We start from the raw sequence: 19,941 nt of genomic DNA on the forward strand, positions 1-19,941 counted from the left end.
CATTATCTTCCCTCTCAGAATTCCCTAACAAAGCCTTTTCTAATACGTCAGACCTTAGCAATTGATCAAGTTCTGAAGTAACCATAGAATCGACCAACTCCACCTTTAAGCACTCCTTATTTTCTGTATGGAATTTCATGGCATTGAACACATTAAAAGTTACATCCTGATCCAGCACTCTCATTGTAAGCTCACCCTTCTGCACATCAATCAAGGTTCGGTCAGTCGCCAAGAAAGGTTTTCCCAAGATTATGGGAATCTTCTTATCCTCCTCGAAATCAAAATTACAAAATTAGCAGGGAAGATGAGCTTATCCACCTTGACCAAAACATCCTCAACAATACCTCGCGGATATGTAATAGAACGATCAACCAGTTGTAAGGTCATATAAGTAGGGTTTGGATCAGGTAAGTCCAACTTCTTGAAGATTGACAAAAGAATCAGATTGATGCTATCTCCCAAATCACACAAGCATGTGTTGAACGACACCTTTCCAATGGTGCCAGGAATAGTGAAGCTTCCAGGATCTTTAAGATTCGAAGGTAGCTTCTATTGCAACACATCACTGCATTCCTCTATGAGAGCAACAATCTCTAAGTCATCAAGCTTCACTTTCTGAGAGAGAATACCTTTCATAATCTTCGTATAACTAGGCATCTGTTCAAAAGCTTTAGCGAAAAGTATGTTGATGTGAAGTTTCTTGAACACCTCAAGAAACTTCTCAAACTGCTTATCCAGCTTTTTCTTTTGCAGCCTCTTAGGACAGGGAGGTGGAGGATAGATCTGTTTCTCCCCTGTATTACCCTCAAGAGGAGTATGTTCAACAGTAGTCATCCTTGGCTCCACTTCAACTTCCTTCTGTACTTCTTTTTCAGCTACAACTTCTTCATCCGTCACTTGAGAGTGTTCGAGATTTGCAACCTTCCCAGACCTTAATGTAATTGCCTTTACCTGCTCATTAGCTTCCCTCTTTCCTGGTACTTCAGTGTCACTAGGAAGTGTACCAAGCTGACAATTTAACAAGGCATTGGTAATTTGTCAAATTTGATTTTCTAAGGTTTTGATAGAAACCGCTTGGCTCTTGCACATGAGCCTCAACTCCCTCAATTCAGATTTTTCATTAGACTGTTGCAGCTGGAGTTATTTCCTTGGCGCATATTATGGTTGTTGAAAACCAGGGGGTTGTACTGGTTTGCTGGATACTATTGATAAGGCTGTTGAACCACATTCTGATTGTTGCTCCAGCTAAAGTTGGGATGATTGCGGTTATTAGGATAATAGGTGGCTGGCACAGGTTACTGCGACCTCTGAAAGTTGCTCACGAACTAAGCTGATTCACTAGAGATAGCACACTAAACACTTTCATGGGCACCAGCACAAAGCTCACAGACACTAGTGATTTTATTAACTCCATAATTAGCCAAAGAATCCACCTTCATCGTCAACGCCTTAAGTTGAGCAGCTATAACAGTAGCTGGAACTAACTCCAGAATTCCTGCTACCTTGCCCTGAGGTAGTCTCTGAGCAGGCTTCTGGTATTCATTAGCAACCATCGGTTCAATCAATTCATAAGCTTCATCTTAGCTTTTAGCCCACAAGACTCATCCTGATGCTGCATCAAGCACGGGTCTAGAAGTAGCACCCAATCCATTATAGAAGCAGATAATGATCATCCAGTCGGGCATCCCATGGTGAGGATACTTCCTAAGCATCTCCTTGTATCGCTCCCAAGCCTCACACAAAGACTCTCCAGACTGCTGCACAAATTGAGTAAGAGCATTCCTGATTGCAGCAGTCTTTGCCATAGGAAAGAATTTAGTAAGGACTTCTGAGCCAAATCTTACCATTTTGTGATAGAGCCTGGTGGAAAAAATGTAACCAGCTCTTAGATTTATCCCTCAGAGAGAATGGGAAGAGCCTTAGTTTTATAGCATCTTCAGAAACTCCATTGATTTTGAAGGTGTCGCAGATCTCGATGAAATCTTTGATGTGCATGTTGGGATCTTCTATAGGAGAACCCCAAACTGAACTGAATTCTGTATCATCTGAATCTTACTAGCCTTTATTTCAAAAGTGTTAGCCGCGATGGCTAGTCTGACAATGCTAGACTGAATATCATCAATCTTTGGTTGAGAATAGTCCATCAAAGGCTTTGGATTCGCTTCTGGTTCACCCATTGCAGCAAGAACTTTATCTTCTTTCTCAACTAAGGTTTCTCCTTCAACTTTCTCCTCTATAAGAACTTCTTCGAAAACTTCCTTAGCCACTACTACTTCTTCCTCAGCTTTATCCAGTGTTCTCTTACGAGACTGAGAATGCATATGCATACACGCTCGCTAGAGTACCTGAAATAAATCAAGGAATAAATAAATAACAATATCCGAGTCACTGAACTTTAACGACTAATGATGACAAACATATAAACTAAAAATTAACACCGATGTTCCCCGGCTGCGGTGCCAAAAACTTATTAGTCACTAAGCATGCGCTAAAATTCATGCAAGTATACGTGATCACAAGTAATATAGAAAAAATTCTTGTTCGTTCCCATAGGGATCATTTTAGGTTAAGTTTAATCAATGTAACTATGCAACACTAGTATGGTTATTATCCAATGCTAAGATGAATAATAAATCGAGGTGATTTATACTAAATTAACTAAGAGATTATACTAAAGAACATAAACGAAGAGATTAAAAAGGTGGAATAATATATGACACCAACATGGGATTCTAACTTCATTAAATACTTCATTCAGTAGCCTTTTCGTTCTTAACCTTAGCATGCAATGGTGATGGCACTAATCAGATAACACGAAACTGATAAACACCAACTTTTGTTGTACGCATACCATACTAGAAGACATCCACTAAAGAGATAGAAGCTGAGTAGACACTAATTATATTGAGTCCCTATATGTCTATAGAATTTGACAACATAGCGGTTTAATGCACAAGTTATCTTTTGCAATTACATAGGGCAAGTGAGATGGTTAAAATTACCTACGAATCATGCATATCACATACATGAACCTATGCTAGCATGGCAAGTTCTAAATCCTTAAATTCAATTTTGCTTCATTAAAGACTAACACATTATCTTATAAGTTCGCGACACTCATAAGACAATTAAGCACGACCAATACTAGGTTATCATACAAACACCACACTAAGGTATCAAAATGAATTAACTAAAGAAATCCATAAATAAATCCGTTAGAACCCTATGATAATGATTAGCCCATAATCGGACTCATCATCAACGTGGGTTTCGATGAAAGCATGATAAAATAAACGTAGTCTTTATAAAACAAATAATAAACAAAGTACGTAATCCAGAGTATTAAGTTCAGCAAAACAAGAAACGAGCATCCGAGATTACCACTTAGAACAAATATTCACAAGAATAAACTAGATCGTCTTTGCCTTCGTTGAATTGTGTTATAGGTCTTCTTGTTGTCTTCTCCTTAAGCTCCGTTATGAAAAAAGTCTTTTTGTTGTCTTTAAATAACAACACAATTAATCTAAAAGCCTAGAAAATTAGTCTTCTAATTGAACAGGAATCTGGAATTCCGACCGGGCGCGACCGCGGTGACATTCTACTTCTCTGGCGCGGCCGCGCTGACATTCTACTTCTCTGGCGCTGCCGCGCGCTAGCACAGCGCGGGCGCGCCGGTCTTCTGGAAAAACTGAAATTGCCTTCTTTTCTTGCTGCAATGAGTTGGTCTTCGTGATCCTTTATTCACTGGACACCATCCTAACACCACATTAGCATCAAATCAATGCTAATTCACCTGAATTTCGGATTAATGCCTGAAATGCAAAAACACTAACACATTAAAACACCAACAATTTGAGTACAAATACACCAATTCAGAGCTTTATGGAGCGTTATAAAGTGTCATAAATTCCACTCTATAACGCTCCATAAAGATATTTATGATATTTGAGTGGCATTTATGACACTTTATAACGCTCCATGAATCTTTATAGAGCGTTATAGAGTGGCATTTATGACTCTTTATAACGCTCCATAAAGCTCTGAATTGGTGTATATGTACTCAAGTTGTTGGTTTTTTAATGTGTTTTCTAGTATTTTTGCATTTCAGACATTAATCCGGAATTCTGGGTGAATTAGCATTGATTTGATGCTAATGTGGTGTTAGTATGGTGGCCCGTAAATAAAGGCTCGTGAAGACCAACTCATTGCAAAAAGAAAAGAAGGCAATTTCAGTTTTTCCAGAAGAACAGAGCGCCTGCACTGTGCTAGCGTGCGGCCGCGCTAGAGAAGCAGAATGTTAGCGCGCCCGCGTTGGTGAAGCGCGCGGCCGCGCCAGGTCAGAATTCCAGATTGCTGTTTCAATTAGAATACTGATTTTCTGGGCTTTTGGATTAATTAGGTTGCTATTTAAAGACAACAAAAAGACGTTTTTTCAAAACAGAGCTTAAGGAGAAGACAACAAGAAGACCTATAGCATAATTCAACAATGGCGAAGACGATCTAGTTTATTCTTGTGAATCTTTGTTCTAAATTGTAATCTTGGATGCTCGTTTCTGGTTTTGCTGAACCTAATACTCTGGATTACGTACTTTATTTATTATTTGTTTTATAAAGACTACATTTATTATACCATGCTTTCATTGGAACCCATATTGATGATGAGTCCGATTATGGGTTAATCGTTATCGTGGGGTTCTAACGGATTTATTTATGGATTTCTTTAGTTAATTCATTTTGATACCTTAGTGTGTGATGATTGTATGATAACCTAGTATTGGTCATGCTTAATCGTCTTATGAGCGTCGTGAACGTATAAGATAGTGTGTTAATCTTTAATGAAGCGAAAGTGAATTTAAGGATTTAGAACTTGCCATGCTAGCATAGGTTCATGTATGTGATATGCATGACTCGTAGGTAATTTTAACCATCTTACTTGCCCTATGTAATTGCAAAAGATAACTTGTGCATTAAACCATTATGTTGTCAAATTCTATAGACATATAGGGTCTCAATATAATTGGTGTCTATTCAGCTTCTATCACTTTTGTGGATGTCTAGTAGTATGGTATGCGTACAACGAAAGCTGGCATTTATCAGTTTCGTGGTATCTGATTAGTGTCATCACCATTGCATGTTAAGGTTAAGAACAAAAAGGCTACTGAATAAAGTATTTAATGAAGTTAGAATCCCAAGTTGGTGTCACGTATTATTCAACCTTTTTAATCTCTTCGTTTATGTTCTTTAGTATAATCTCTTAGTTAATTTAGTATAAATCACCTCAAATTGTTATTCGTCTTAGTATCGGATAATAACCATACTAGTGTTGAATAGATACATTGAATAAAATTAACCTAAGATGATCCCTATGGGAACGAACTAGAATTTATTCTATATTACTTGTGATCGCGTATACTTGCATAAATTTTAGCGCGTGTTTAGCGACTAACAAGTTTTTGGCACCGCTGCCGGGGAACATGGGTGTTAATTTTTAGTTTATGTGTTTGTCATCATTAGTCGTTAAAGTTCAGTGACTCGGATATTGTTATTTATTTATTCCTTGATTTGTTTCAGGTACTCTAGCGAGCGTGTATGCATATGCATTCTCGGTCTCTTAAGAGAACACTGGATAAAGTTGAGGAAGAAGTAGTAGTGGCTAAGGAAGTTTTCGAAGAAGTTCTTATAGAGGAGAAAGTTGAAGGAGAAATCTTATTTGAGAAAGAAGATAAAGTTCTTGTTGCAATGGGTGAACTAGAAGCACATTCAAAGGCTTTGATGGACTATTCTCAACCAAAGATTGATGATATTCAGTCTAGCATTATCAGACCAGCCATCGCGGCTAACACTTTTGAAATCAAGGCTAGTACGATTCAAATGATACAGAATTCAGTTCAGTTTGGGGGTTCTCCTATAGAAGATCCCAACATGCACATCAGAGATTTCATCGAGATGTGTGACACCTTCAAGTTCAATGTAGTATCTGAAGATGCTATAAAACTAAGGCTCTTCCCATTCTCTCTGAGGGATAAAGCTAAGAGCTGGTTACATTCTTTTCCACCAGGCTCTATCACTAAATGGGAAGATTTGGCTTAGAAGATTCTTACTAAATTCTTTCCTATGGCAAAGGCTGCCGCAATCAGGAACGCTCTTACTCAATTTGCGCAGCATTCTGGAGAGTCTTTGTGTGAGGCTTAGGAGTGATACAAGGAGATGCTTAGGAAGTGTCCTCACCATGGGATGCCCGACTGGATGATCATTAACTGCTTCTATAATGGATTGGGCGCTACTTTTAGACCCATGTTTGATGCATCATCAGGAGTAGCCTTGTGGGCTAAAAGTTATGATAAAGCTTATGAATTGATTAAACTGATGGCTGCTAATGAATACCAGAACCCTTCTCAGCGACTACCTCAGGGCAATGTAGCAGGAATTCTGGAGTTAGATGCAACTACTGTTATAGATGCTCAACTTAAGGCTTTGACGATGAAGGTGGATTCTTTGACTAATTATGGAGTTAATCAAATCACTAGTATCTGTGAGCTTTGTGTTGGTGCCCATGATACTGATTAGTGTGTTATCTCTAGTGAATCAACTCAGTTCGTGAGCAACTTTCAGAGGTCACAGCAACCTGTGCCAGCCACCTATCATCCTAATAATCGCAATCATCCTAACATTAGCTGGAGCAACACTCAAAATACGGTTTAGCAACCTTATCAACAGTATCCAGCAAACCAGTACAACCCCCCTGGTTTTCAACATCCACAACATGCGCCAAGGCAACAAATCCAGCTGTAACAATCTAATAAAAAATCTGAATTGGAGTAGTTGAGGCTCATGTGCAAGAGCCAAGCAGTTTCTATCAAAACCTTGGAAAATCAAATTGGACAAATTGTCAATGCCTTGTTAAATCGTCATCCTGGTACACTTCCAAGTGACAATAAAGTACCAGGAAAGAGGGAAGCTAAGGAGCAGGTAAAGGCAATTACATAAAGGAATGGGAAGGTGGCAAATCCCGAACAATCTCAAGTGACGAATGAAGAAGTTGTAGCTGAAGAAGAAGTGCAGAAGGAAGCTGAAGTGGAGCCAAGGAAGACTATTGTTGAACACACTCCTCCTGAGGGTAATATAGGGGAGAAACAGATCTATCCTCCACCTCCCTTTCCTAAGAGGTTGTAAAAGAAAACGCTAGATAAGCAGTTTGAGAAGTTTTTGGAGGTGTTCAAGAAACTTCATATCAACATACCTTTCGCTGAAGCTCTTGAACAGATGCCTAGTTATGTGAAGTTTATGAAAGGTATTCTCTATCAAAAAGTGAAGCTTGATGACTTAGAGACCGTTGCTCTCACGAAGAAATGCAGTGTTGTGCTGCAACAGAAGTTGCCTCCGAAACTTAAAGATCTTGGAAGCTTCATTATTCCTTGCACCATTGGAAAGGTGTCATTCGATAATGCTTGTGTGACTTGGGAGCTAGCATCAATCTGATGCCTTTGTCAATCTTCAAGAAGTTGGACTTACCTGATCCAAAGCCTACTTATATAACCTTCCAGCTGGCTGATCGTTCTATTATATATTCACGAGGCATTGTTTAGGATGTTTTGGTCAAGGTGGGAAAGCTCATCTTCCCTACTGATTTTATAATTCTTGATTTCGAGAAGGATAAGAAAATTCCCATAATCTTGGGAAGACCTTTCTTGGCAACTGGCCGAACCTTGATTGATGTGTAAAAGGGTGAGCTTACCATGAGAGTGCTGGATCAGGATGTAACTTTTAATATGTTCCATGCCATGAAATTCCCTACGGAAAATGAGAAGTTCTTAAAGGTGGAGTTGTTCGATTCTGTGGTTACTTCAGAACTTGATCAATTGCTAAGGTCTGACGCATTAGAAAAGGCCTTGTTAGGAAATTTTGAGAGTGAAGATGATGAAGGTGAAGAGCAGTTACAATATCTGAATGCTTCTCCCCGGAAAAGGAAGATGGATATGCCTTTTAAATCTCTTATAATGGAGGAGCTGAAAAAATCTCTCAAGTGCCTCAAGCCATCTATTGAGGAAGCTCCTACACTTGAGCTTAAACCATTTCCTGAACACTTAAGGTATGGTTTTTTGGGTGAAGAATCTACGTTACCTGTTATTATTGCATCTGATCTTTCAAGTAGTGATGAGGAAAAACTCTTAAGAATTCTGAGGGAGTTCAAATCGGCAATTGGATGGATGATATCAGATATCAAGGGAATCAGCCCTTCCTATTGTATGTATAAAATTCTGCTAGAGGAAGGTAGTAAGCCTACTATTGAGCAGCAAAGGAGGCTAAATCCTATCATGGAAGAAGTGGTGAAAAAGGAAATTCTTAAGTGGCTGGATGCAAGGATCATCTATCCCATTTCTGACAGTTATTGGGTGAGTCCAGTTCAGTGTATACCAAAGAAAGGAGGTATCACCGTTGTTGCTAATGAGAAGAATGAGCTTATTCCTACTCGAACAGTCACGGGGTAGAGAGTTTGCATGGACTATAGGAAGCTGAACAAGGCCACGAGAAAGGATCACTTTCCTCTTCCGTTTATTGATCAGATGCTTGACAAATTGGCTGGGCATGAGTACTACTATCTTCTGGATGGTTATTCAGGCTATAATCAGATTTGCATTGCTCTAGAAGATCAGGAAAAGACTACCTTCACTTGTCAATTTGGTACCTTTGCCATCAGACGAGTTTCTTTTGGTCTGTGTGGTGCACCTGCCACATTTCATAGATGCATGATGGCTATCTTTTCTGACGTGATTGGTCAAATGTGGAGGTGTTCATGGATGATTTCTCTGTGTTTGGCGATTCATTTAATGAGTTCTTGCAGAATCTTGGTGACATTCTCAAAAGGTGTGTTGAGACCAATCTGGTTCTGAATTGGGAAAAATGTCACTTTATGGTGCGACCGGGTATTATTCTTGGTCACAAGGTCTCTAGTAAGGGTCTTGAGGTGGACAAAGCCAAGGTGGGGGTCATAAAAAATCTTCCTCCACCGATTTTTGTTAAAGGAGTTCGCAACTTTCTTGGTCATGCGGGCTTTTATAGGCGGTTCATCAAGGACTTCTCAAAAATTTCTAAACCTTTGTGTAATCTGCTAGAGAAGAATGTTCCTTTTAATTTTGATGACGAGTGTCGGGCTGCTTTTGAGTTCTTAAAGAACAGTTTAATCATGGCACTTTTCATAACTGCACCTGACTGGAATGAACCTTTTGAGATGATGTGCGATGCAAGTGACTACGCAGTTGGAGCAGTTCTTGGGCAGAGAAAGAACAACATATTTGATATGGTCTACTATACTAGTAAGACCCTAAATGGTGCTCAACTAAATTATACTACTACTGAGAAAGAACTTATGGCTATTGTCTACGGTTTTGAGAAGTTTCGATCTTATTTACGTGGGACGAAGGTGGCAGTTTTCACTGATCACGCGGCAATTCGATATCTCATCTTGAAGAAGGATTCGAAGCCTAGATTGATCAGATGGGTTCTTTTGCTTCAGGAATTTGAATTGGAGATCAAGGACAAGGTATTGAGAATTAAGTCACTGATCATCTCTCTTGTTTAGAAGATCCAAGTGCAACTTTACCGGATAAGATGTTGATAAAAGAGTCTTTTCCCAATGAGCAACTGTTTGGAGTGCAAGAGGAAGAACTGTGGTTTGCAGACATTGTGAACTACCTTGTGAGTAATATCATGCCTCCCGACTTGTCGTATGCTCAAAGGAAGAAGTTTCTTTATGAGGTGAAGTGGTACATGTGGGATGAACCATATCTTTTTAGGCAAGGAGCTGACCAAATCATCAGGAGATGTATTCCGTACAGCGAAACGGAGGGGATCTTATGAGAATTTCATTCAACTGTTTATAGAGGCCACTACGGTGGAGAGAAGACAGCAGCTCGTGTCCTTCAAGCGGGATTCTTCTGGCCTACATTATTTAAAGATGCGCATTAATTTGTTTTGAAGTGTGATCGATGCCAGCGAGTGGGTAATATGTCTAAGAGGGATGAGATGCCTCTTAATGTGCTTCTCGAGGTTGAAGTCTTCGATATTTGGGGAATAGACTTCATGGGTCATTTGTCTCATCTTGCAATAATCAGTATATCTTGTTGGCAGTCGATTATGTGTCGAAATGGGTGGAAGTCAAGTCTCTGCCGATAAATGATGCGAAGGTGGTTCTTAATTTTCTATATAAGCAGTTTTTCACAAGATTTGGGACTCCGAGAGTCATAATCAGTGATGAGTGATCGCATTTTTGCAATCACAAATTAACTTCCATGATACAAAGGTATAATATGAATATCGCATTGCAACAGCCTACCATCCGCAGACTAATGGTCAAGCAGAGGTGTATATTAGAGAGATCAAGCGTATCTTAGAGAAAGTTATGTGTCCATCAAGGATTGGTCTTTGAAGCTTAATGAGGTTATTTGGGCATATAGAAAAGTATACAAGACTCCACTGGGTATGTCGCCATTTCAGTTGGTTTATTGTAAGGGGTGTCATTTGCCTGTGGAGCTCGAGCATAAAGCATATTGGGCTTTGAAGAAGTTGAACCTTGATTTGGATACATCTGGTAAAAAGAGAATGCTTCAATTGAATGAACTCGACGAATTTCGGCTTCAAGCGTATGAAAATAACAAAATGTACAAGGAAAAAGTCAAGAGATGGCATGATAGAGGTTTAGTGCTTAAGTCAATTGTGTCGAGACAACAAGTTCTATTGTTTAACTCTCGTCTCCGACTTTTTCCTGGAAAATTGAAGTCGAGATGGTCAGGGCCTTTCATAATCAAAACTGTGTTTCCGTATAGAGCTGTGGAGATTTTTGAGAATGATCTGGGCCAAGCATTTAAAGTAAATGGTCAGAGGTTAAAGCACTACTATGGGGATACGACAAACTGTGAGATGGTTAATGTAATTTTATTGTCTACTTGATATCGAGTTTCTACATCAAGCTAATGACGTAAAACAAGCACTTCTTGGGAGGCAACCCAAGTTTGTTGTACATTAGTAGGTAGAGGAAGCAGGAAGAAAAGAGAAAAACACAAAAAAAAATCATAAAAATGAAAAAAAATTAGGGTCAACTTCAGAAGCACGGCGCGCCCGCGCTAAAAAGTAGGGTAGCTGCGCTGTTTTTCTAGTAACTGGGCGGGCACGCGCTGTACTAGGACGCTGCCGTGCTGAAACTCCAGAAACTGGGTGTGGGCATGCCAAGACAGTGCACGACCGCGCTGGGGTCCGGATTCAGAAATAAAATAAAGCAGATTTTGAAGAGAAAATCGGGATTTTTAATACAAAATCAATTCCCACCCGATATTTACTCTTCCACATCCCAAATTTCCCTCTTTAAATCAAACCCATTATCCCCATTATTCCCATAATCAATTCCCACTCCTTTTCCATAACTAATTCTCTCCCAATCTCCTATATATACATACACTTAAACACAAACTTCTCCATCAATTCTCAAAACTCTCAAACACACAAACTCTCTTACAAACACTTATTCTCTCAAACTCTTTCAATATCAATGGCACCAAAAAGATAGCGAACTCAAGTTAGCAACAGTAACACCGATTCTTCGAGTACGGGTGGTTTGAGACCAAGGTTTTCAACTCCCAATGCGGAGGCGGAGTATGTGAGGCTGCTTTTAAAGCCAATAGCCAAGGAGCGTGGTTTTCTTCCATTGGGAAAAGATGGTAAGCTGTTGGAGATGATCTTAGACATGGGCTGTGTTATTTTCTGCGAGACACCCGCTGATGTGCCCATGAGTGTGGTACGTGAGTTTTATGCTAATGCTAAGGCGGAGAAGAATGGTTTCACGGCGGTGAGGGGGATGATAGTGGATTATAGTATGAAGGAAATTCGTAGGGTGATTGAGCAGCCCGAGAGGAAGGAGGAACAGGAGAACTGGAACGAGAAGACTCTAGAGGAGTTCAATTTGTATCTGATTGTTGGTACCCTTTGTGTGCCTGAAACTCATTGGAAGTTCAGGAAGGGCACGGATGAGTATACCACATTTCAGCATGGTGCATGAACAGGTTTGCACGTGCATAGAATGCTTTTATTTGTGCTAACATCATGCCATCATCTCATGTGCATGAGATTACGGTGGAGTGTGCTCGTTTGCTGTGGGGGATTTTACAAGGGGACTATGTTGATCTTGGGATGGTTATCCATCAGGGTATTTTAATGTTTTTGCGAGGGAGTACTACGGGTTTGATACCTTATGCGTCCATTGTGACAAAGTTGTGCGTGGCAGTTGGAGTTTGTTGTCCCACACATGAGCAGCCGCAGCTCCCTAGTGCTCTGATTAACAGTTCAATATTATTAAACATGACTGAGTGGTATGGTGGGAGCCCAGACCACCTACCAGACGGAAGGCCAGCGGATCATACTTATTCTGGTGGGACGCAGCAGGAAAGGAGAGTAACTTGGCGAGCTCAGTTGGGAGAAAAGGTTGGTCCTTCAGGATAGCAGCAGCAGCAGGAGGAAGAAGCACCGGGCGGTGCTGGTTTGAGTACGACGCAGTATAGGCGTCTAGCTAGGAGGATGGATGCGATGCATGACATCTATAGTAGGTTTGCACAGGATCTCACCCAGGCTTTGGGGACTGCTTTCAGAGCCACCGGAGTTGACATTCAGTGGCCAGTATTCGGTAAGGATTCGGTGTATCCACCTCCAGACACTCCACCCCTTGAGGGTGATGATTTTGGTTCCGATTAGGTATGCCTATTTCCTTGCTATTACCTTCACTAAGGACAGTAAATATTTTAAGTTTGGGGGTAGTAGTTAAGGAATATGTGTTTTGTGTGAGTCGCATGTAGTTTGCATATTCATGCTAGTTTAGTTCATATAGTTGCATGTTTGCCATGCAGTTTGCATATTCATGCTAGTTTAGTTCATCTAGTTGCATGTTTGCCATGTAGTAGTTTTTTTATTTTTGTAGTTTTTTTTATTTTTGTGGTTTTTTATGATAATTTGCTTATATAACTTCATGCATTTGCATAATAACATGATCTCTTAGATGATTTTTCTCGATTGATTGGTGATATTGATGCTAGTGTAGTGATGTCGTATTAGTGATGTTAAGCCTTATCGAGTTAATTTGCATGCTAGAGACAATTGTATTTCACTAAGTCTTATAGGTTGCTTGAGGGCTAGATCATGGTCATGGTTTATTTGTTTATTGAGGTGTAATCTCTTGTTTATATTTAGAATTTAGGATATTCTCTTACTAATAAAATAACATGGATATTTAAAAAATTAGAGAAAATTGGATTTCGTTGCTAGTTGTTTTGGCTAAGTTTCAAATGTCTAGTAGCCGGCTCATTTTATATGAGTAGTCTACGGTTGAACGAGATGGAGCGAATGCACACGTTCAGAAATTTATGAAAAAAAAAGATAGAAAAAAAGAAAAAATAAAGAAAGAAAAAAATATGTGTTTATGCATAATTGATCACGAGTGGGCTCTTTAATACTCGAGTTATTAAGTTCTTAGGGGACTTTGTGCCTAGTGACCTAAGGCTTTTTTATAGTCTGGGATCCACTAACCTAATGCTCGCTATATGGGTATTATTGCATAAGTCTTTTGTGGACCTCACTCATTGCACGGTCAAATAAGCATATTTGTGTTATTTTTGTGTTAAAAATAAAAGCATGAATCCATGTAAAACTCTAATATAAGAATTGAAGTGTTATAAATTATTTTGAGTCTAGCTTTTATTCTATTTATATCCTTGCAATTGCTTTGATTAGTAGTGAGTCATGATTATTGATCTAGGTGTGATGGTATATCTGTAAGCATTTGCATACACACGCACGTCTCTGGTTTGTAGGTTGATTTATGGGTTTGATTGATCTATCTGTGAATAACTACATTTGCTGAGATGTCGCTTGTTGATTGGTTTAGTCATTCTATGGGGATCGTTATATTCATATAGTTTCCATTCATGCATTTTTATTTCTTGTTCTTTGAGTCTGTTTATGCTTGAGGACAAGCATTGATTCAAGTTTGGGGGTATGTTAGGTGGCATTTATGACACTTTATAACGCTCTATAAAGCTCTGAATTGGTGTATTTGTACTCAAGTTATTGGTGTTTTAATGTGTTTTCTAGTGTTTTTGCATTTCAGGCATTAATCCGGAATTCAGGTGAATTGGCATTGATTTGATGCTAATGTGGTGTTAGGATGGTGTCCAGTGAATAAAGGCTCATGAAGACCAACTTATTGCATCAAGAAAAGAAGGCAATTTCAGTTTTTCAAGAAGACCGGCGTGCCCGCGCTGTGCTAATTAGTTTGTGTGTGTTCAAATAGATTCATATAGATTCATGTAGCATGTTTAGTTGTATTTCATTCATATTTTTGCATGATTGTTCACATAGATCATATTTTTTTGCATATTTTTTTTGTTTTTATGTGAGCTCATATAGTTGCATGTGCATGCATATAACATGATCTCTTAGGTTGAGTTATTTCTGATTGATAAGTTGATGTTAATTTGAGTGTGGTGACGACGAATTGAGGGATGTTTAAGTCTTAATGAATTGATTTGCATGCCAGGAATTTTTTTTAACAAAGTCTTATAGGATTGCTTTTGAGCTAGATCGTGATCATACTTGTTTATTTGTTGAGATTTAATCACTTGGTTATATTTAGAATTTTTTGGTATTCTCGTAATGACAAAAGAGCACTGAATTTTAAAACTGGAGAAAAACAGGATTTCATTGCTAGTTGTCAATAAGGCTAGGCATCAAATGGCTAGTAGCCGGCTCATATTTATATGAGTAGTCTAGGGTTGAGTGAGATGGAGCGAAATGCACTCATTCAGAAATCTTTGAGAAAAAAAGAAAAAAAAAGGAGAAAAGAAGAAAGAAAAAAAAAGGTAAAAAATATGTGTTATGCATAATTGCTCAAGAGTGAGCTCTTTAATACTCGAGTTACTAAGTTCTAGGGGACTTTGTGCCTAGTGACCTAAGGCTTTTATAGTCTGGGATCCTATAACCTAACGCTCGCTACATGGGTATTATTGTATAAGTCTTTTGGGACCTCATTCATTGCACGGTCAAGTAAGCATCTTTGTTATGTGTTCAATAATAGCATGAATCCTTGTATAACTCTAGTAGAAAGAAGGTATTGTGAGTCATTATGCGTTTAACATCTATTTTTTTATAAACTTGTGATTGGTTTGATGATAGGATAAGAATGGTTATTGATCTAGTATCGAGAGTATATCTGTTAAGCGTTGCACACACGCACATTTCTGATTTGTGAGTTGGTTTATGGGGTTTATTCGAACTCTATTTAGAGTTATTGCATTCTTTGAGACATTGGCTTATTCATTTGGTTATGGTTATTCTGAGGGGATCGATTGCATTATCATTTAGTTGCATTCACGTAGTTACATTCATGCATTAGGTTTGTTTTGTAGTTTTGAGTCTGTTTATGCTTGAGGACAAGCATCAATTCAAGTTTGGGGTTGTGATAAGTGGATTTTATTTCTACTTGGAATGCTTCATTACAGGCTTAACTTGGTGTTTTGGACTCAAGTTGTTGGTATTTTTGATGTATTTTTGTGTTATTGTATTTCAGGCATCAGTTAAATGAAGAAAGAAGCTTTTCAATGAATTATGATAAACAAAGATCAGAATTAGAAGCCTAGACTATTCTCAAGTTCTAGATAATATCGTTAGCTTCACGTGGGCAGTTGAATCACCAAATTCTGATGAGCAGAACTCAAGATACGGCCAAAAGAAGAAATGTCAGAAATTTTCCAGAAGGCCAGCGCGGCCGTGCAAGAACCAGCGCGGCCGCGGCCGAAAATTGCGCGCCTGCGCCCTGTTTCTGCACCAGAATCCTGATTTTAGTCGAAATTGAAGATTTTGAGAGTTCTGGTCATCCTGGAGCCTATATATATCAATAAAAAGATGTTTTTAACAACAAGGAGACCAGAAAGAGCAATACGAAGACCTACAGAGTACGAGACGGCTACGGAGAAGAAGACTATCATATTCTTCAATATAATTGATACTTTGGATGCTTGTTTTTGATTTGTCTTGAACCCTAGTACTTTGATATTGTTTATTATCATGTTTTAACTGGAACCCATGGTGACGATGAGTTCGGTTATAAACTAATTGTTAACGTGGGGTTCTAACGGATTTACTTATGGATTTTCATAGTTAATTTCTTTCGATATCTTGGTGTGTGGTGATTGATTGATATTCTAGTATTGGTTGTGCTTATTTGTCTTATGTGCGTAGCTAACACATAAGATAGCGTGTTAATCTCTATTGAAGCGAAAGTGAATATAGAGGTTTAGAACTTGCCATGCTAGCATAGGTTCATGTATTTGTTATGCATGATTCGTAGGTAATTTTAACCATCTTACTTGCCCTATGTAATCACAATAGATAACTTGCACATTAAACCTTTATGTTGTCAAATTCTATAGACATATAGGGTCTCAACATAATTTGTATCTATTCAGCTTCTATCTCTTTTGTGGATGTCTGGTAATAGGGTATTCGTGCAACGAAAGTTGGCGTTTACTAGTTTCATGTTATCTGATTAGTTGTCATCACCATCACATGCGAAGGTTAAGAATAATGACTTTGAATAAAGTAGTAATGTAGTTAGAATCCCATGTTTGTCTCATATAAGTAATTCAACCTCAATTCTCTTAGTTAATGCTATTTAGTATAATCTCTTAGTTAAATCAAAACCCAAATTGTTATTTGTCTTAGCATTGAACGATAGCCATACCATTGTTGCATAGGTGCGTAATCTTAAGTTAACTAAAAAGAGTCTCTGTGGGAACGAATCTGATTTATATCTTATACTACTTGCGAACACGTATACTTGCGTGTAATTTAGCACGTATTTTCGCCCTAACAGTTCTCTACGTGTAGATTGACTTTTCGATATCTTGTGGGACTTCTCTACAGGTAATTTTAGACTTCTCGACATACTTCTCTATATTCCTTGATCTATGACTCGTCGATATCTGACTTAGAACATTTTTCTTAGAACAACATTATTCAACTTTAAGCTTCTACACTTCTCTCTAAGGCATGTATCTAACTTAAAAATTTTTCCTAGAACAACATTATTCAACTTCAAGCTTCTACACTTCTCTCTAAGGCATGATCAGGATTGATGTTCTTCCAAAGTTTATTGCTTAGCTTGTTGGATGTTCATTAAAGAATCCTCCAGTCTAATCTACTTAGCATTTTTACAGACTAAAAAAATACAATTACAGAATACGATGAAAATATCATACAACTTATCCTTAGAATTGTCAAGATGACTTAGTCTTGTTATGTACAGGCATGTCTTGTACAACAATCTCCCCCAATTTGTGAAAAGATTACTTGTCACAAATTTATGCCTCATAACAAGACTAACCCCAAGCTAAAATTAAAAACAAAACTTACAATTTACAAAGTACAAAGTACAAATTTAATACAATCTTGCAATTACATACAGAGTTGAATTTGCATGATTATCTGAATTTCTCATAACCTGGCTGTTCTCTAATCAGATCTTTAAGTCTTTCAAGACACTCAAGTTCTTCAATGATTTTAGTTCCTCTTAGAGCTTCTAACAGTTTGAGCCATTCACTTAGAAAGTAACTATCAAGATGTTGTATTCTATACCTTGATAATTTATGAGTCCTAACATGCAGAAACACGCTATTTGGAGAAACTTTGATCAACCCTTTAGCCTTTAGTTCTTCAGACCTTTGCTCAAACATCTCAATTTTCTTGGCATATTTCATTTTATTTTCTTCCCTACCAGCCTTTTCCCTAGCAAGTCTTTCATTCCTCTCTCTCTCACCCTTTCAGCAAACTCAGCCTTCCTCATCCTTGTGAAGGCATCCTTTGCATTCATCAAACTTATCACCCTCTCAAACTCTACAGTGGAGTAGTTCTTAACAACTTCTTTGTTTAGCAGGTTGAAGGTGCCATCCTTAAAGTAAATTCTGACCTCTCCCAAAAGTTCAACAAAACTTTGACTATTTCTTCAGCTAGCTCTTTGTGGTAGTCGTCATCTATTATGTTTTCTGAGATAGGTAGAAAGTCATTTTGATTAAAAAAAATTCAAAGTTCACCAACTTTAACTTTAATTCTTTTTTGTTTTCTCCTTGTAGACATGAAATGAGTTTTAGTTGGAGGTTTAAATGAAGGAGGTTTGAAGAGTTTCTTTAAGGAAGTTTGGTTTGTAGTGATAGAAATTTTGAGTAGAGAGTTGGCAGTAGGTTGATACATGTACTTAGGCTTTGAGGTTTGGATATTACGAGATAGTGTTTGGTTAGGTGTTTGGGTTGAGGTTGGCAAAGTTTTGGATATTTGGGTTATCGATATTTTTTGGTACCTTTTCCATCTTCTCCACCCTTCTTCTTTTTCATACCTTTATCCTTACTCTTTTTCTGACTGTCCTTGCTAGACTTAGCATCCTTATGACGCCCACTACCTTTGCTTAACTAACTTGGATTTGAGCCAAAATATTTATGCTCATCTTTATTTTTCTCATCATCATATAAGTCACCTTTTTCATTTATTTGAGTCCTTGGTAGCATAGTGTTTGCATTCATCAGATATTTAGCAAAAAAAATTATCACTCCTTTGCTTGGTTGTAGGTAGGCTTCACGAAAAGATCTTGTTTGACCATTTTTGAGTTCATGAAGCAAAAGAGTGTCCTCTGGACTCATCACTTTTACTTTGTTGATGCAGATGTCCAGTTCTGAGGCCCTCCTAGATTTGAGAAATTTGAGAGAGACCTGCTTGCACCTATGAACAACAGAATCATTTACATTCAAAACCACTCTCTTTTATTTGAAACTGTGTCTTGTCACCAGCACTACTCTCAAGAAATTGATGTTGTTGTTCACAGTCTTCTTGTAGGTAAAGTGATTGAAGTTGAGGGAGACTCTCAAGCCTTTAAGAAAGTCAGCAAACTCTTTGTCAAGTCAAGGGCCTTCAGCTGCCATCTTGAGTCTTTCAATTCCAATATCATCTTCACTTTGGCTTGATTTTAGCTTGGGCTCTATTATTTCTCCCTCAGGCTTGCTAGCAGGCAAGGTTGAGTATTGTGGGGTCCGGTCCCTTACCATTTGTGGTGTTTCCTGGAGTGGAACCTTCAAAGCACCCATAATATCTCCTAGAGACACATTAGTCTACATTTGAAAATACTTTTAGGAGTCTATTAGGGATTTGATATCCTATTGCTGACTTTGGACCAAAGATGTGAGTTGAGAGGCTTGAGAAGTAAGAGATGCATTTGAAGCTTGCTGTTCATGTATTTGAGTTTATAGTGCCTGAACTTGAAGAGTTGAAGATATGGAGGATGCAGTCTATGAACCTGTTAAGAGAGGGGTACCAAAAGTATTTTGCACTATATTTCTGATTTCCTTCATGTCCAATGTAGAAGGTTCATACCTAGCCTTGTATAATTTATCCAACTTGACATTGCTGTCATTGTTTATGGTGATTTATTGTTGAAATACATTATGAAGTGGACTGAAATAATCCCTTAGATTCTTGATACTCTCTTCAACAGGAGTGAGAGTGACATCTTGAAGTTTTTCTGAAAACTTGATGTACTTGGTCTTCATATTATTGAGAGTAGGCATTAGTGCATCAATTTTCTTGTTCACCAGCTCCTTGACTGTACTTTGATGACCATCCAGAGTCTGTTCTACAGCTTTTCCAATGAAATTGAAGGCTTTGAGTTAAGCCTTGTAGACTTCTGGAATGGCATCATAGACCTTCTTTGGAGTGAGTAGTTTGGCATTGCTTCCTAGAAGAGTGATGTACTCCTCCCTGAACCTGGAAAGTGTTTCTTCTATGTTAATTGAAAAATTCTTGGAGAGCCAGGCATCCACATTTCCATCTTGCTCAGCTTCATTTTCTATCTTGGCTTGTTGA

General features: G+C 38.3%; 2 non-coding genes across 2 annotated transcripts; one reads left to right on the forward strand and one right to left on the reverse strand.

Moving 5' to 3' along the window:
- The first annotated feature begins 1,683 nt into the window (after nt 1-1,683).
- LOC141682368 (small nucleolar RNA R71) lies at nt 1,684-1,790 on the forward strand. The gene has a single exon (XR_012559775.1). It is a non-coding gene; the product is annotated as a small nucleolar RNA R71 (small nucleolar RNA).
- Nucleotides 1,791-6,129: 4,339 nt separating this feature from the next.
- Nucleotides 6,130-6,236, reverse strand: LOC141683030 (small nucleolar RNA R71). The gene has a single exon (XR_012560074.1). It is a non-coding gene; the product is annotated as a small nucleolar RNA R71 (small nucleolar RNA).
- Nucleotides 6,237-19,941: the final 13,705 nt, after the last annotated feature.

This window comes from Apium graveolens, chromosome 1, assembly GCF_009905375.1.
Source record: "Apium graveolens cultivar Ventura chromosome 1, ASM990537v1, whole genome shotgun sequence".
In the NCBI taxonomy this organism is placed as follows: Eukaryota; Viridiplantae; Streptophyta; class Magnoliopsida; order Apiales; family Apiaceae; genus Apium; species Apium graveolens.